Genomic DNA, 1,967 nt, shown 5'->3' with positions numbered 1-1,967 from the left:
AAGTAATGGCATAATATCGTTTAGAGTTCGTCGGGTGATAAAAGGGTCAAAGACTAGAAGATCAAAAGATGTAGTTGAAAAGAAGAAAGGGAATAAGAGAAGCACTAAGAAGAAAGGTGTTGATCCTGCCCATTCTAGCATGTTCTTTTTTTTCTCTCATGCTTTGTTTCTGTAGTTAATATTATTTTTTTCATATCATATATCTTATATATCTGACTTACAGGAGAGGATCAAATAATGCAACAACAGTTAGAGATGTAGATGATGCTGATGTGCATGGACAGTCTTCCACCATGGTTGCTCCTTTAATCGCATGCGGATATACGAGTCTTTTACTTGACGTTCAGCAAGATTTTAGATTGCTCTCGCCTGCTAGAAAGTTGCATTTCGATGAGTAGCAATTGCTGCAACCAATAAGTAGGTTTTTGTGGATGGAATATTTCAGATTATACAATTTTTCAGATTTCAGTTTAACGGAACCATCTCATGAACATTTTGTCATTGATGGAACCATCGACATGAGTAGTAGATTCTTTGCATAGTTGTATTTCTCAGGATGCAGTAAAGCGTCCGAAAATTCTTATTTTAGTAGTAGATATGACTCAGTTGTGTAATATTCTCACGGGGGCACATGTGAACTTGCTGTCATTTACATTAATACAAATGAGTCAAGAAGTTACATTTTACATCCAGCATTACATATAAAGGGAAAAAACAACTCCATGTTCATTACATCCAGCATGACACATGTAAATGTGTTAGAATACGAGATACATACATGCATGGTATACTTCGGGTGCTCGTACGATGACAAGTTGTCTGCCTTCTCTAGTTATCTAGTGTGTTATAGATAGAATAGCACATGAGATAATTATGTATTTAATCTCTGATTTGTATACGGTTGTAACAACCGAATCCAGCTTCATGTACGAGACCGAATCCAACACCGTGTACGTGCCGCAGCGGAGGCTCTTTCCGCACTATATAAACACGTATCCGGGCCGAGACAAAGGCACCACTTCCCACGTATTTTCCACATGGTATCAGAGATCAAATCTTAGGAGAAGAAATCTCCGGCGACAACATGGCGAGTTCGTCCAGAAACTCTGTCGCCAATCCTCTCGTGGGACAGGCAGTCTCCGAGAAACTCAGTAAAGGGAATTTCGCCCTATGGAGGGCGCAAGTTATGGCAGCAATCAGAGGAGCACGCCTGGAAGATCATCTTACCGGTGCAAGCAAAGCTCCCGCTGCTCTCCTCAAGACGAAGGACTACAAAGGAGTCGAGACGGTGGTCAGCAACCCAGCCTATGGAGATTGGGTGGCCACCGATCAGCAGGTGCTGGGGTACCTCCTAGCATCCATGTCAAGAGACATATTGGTCCAGGTTGCATTGGCCTCTTCAGCAGCCGACGCCTGGAAATTTGTTGAGAGTCTGTTCTCCTCCATGACGCGAGCAAGATCAATCAACACGAGACTATCTCTTGCAACTCTGAAGAAAGGAGACATGTCTATTACTACTTACTTCGGCAAGATGAAAGCCCTAGCAGATGAGATGACGGCGACCAGCAAGGTCGTCGATGATGATGATTTAATTTCTTACATTGTTGCAGGATTAGATGACGACTTTGAGCCGGTGGTGTCCAATATTGTGGGTAGATTGTATCCAATTTCTGTAGGAGAAGCTCTTGCGCAACTCCTCAGCTTTGAGCAGCGTCAATCACTTCGGCATGGTGGTGAAGGGAGCTCCGTCAACTCTGCTAGTCGTGGACGCGGCTATCAGCAGCAGCGTGGTCGCAACAATGGCGCACGAGGACGTGGTCACTTCACCACCAACAACAATGCATCAAATCAAGGTCAAGGACGTGGCCGCGGCAATTCAGGAGGTCGTGGCAATGGTGCTTACAATGATAATCGGCCCAAGTGCCAGTTATGTTACAAAAGAGGACACACTGTCCGTGATTGCTGGT

At 44.0% G+C, this 1,967-nt stretch overlaps 1 non-coding gene across 1 annotated transcript; it reads left to right on the top strand.

The window, feature by feature from the left end:
* Positions 1-1,570: 1,570 nt before the first annotated feature.
* Positions 1,571-1,709, top strand: LOC121055405. The gene has a single exon (XR_005812532.1). It is a non-coding gene; the product is annotated as a small nucleolar RNA Z247 (small nucleolar RNA).
* The last annotated feature ends 258 nt before the right edge of the window (positions 1,710-1,967 follow it).

This window comes from Oryza brachyantha, chromosome 9 (assembly GCF_000231095.2).
Source record: "Oryza brachyantha chromosome 9, ObraRS2, whole genome shotgun sequence".
Lineage (NCBI taxonomy): Eukaryota > Viridiplantae > Streptophyta > Magnoliopsida > Poales > Poaceae > Oryza > Oryza brachyantha.
Note: the sequence above shows the minus strand (reverse complement) of the source record. Positions and strands in the feature narration are given on the sequence as shown.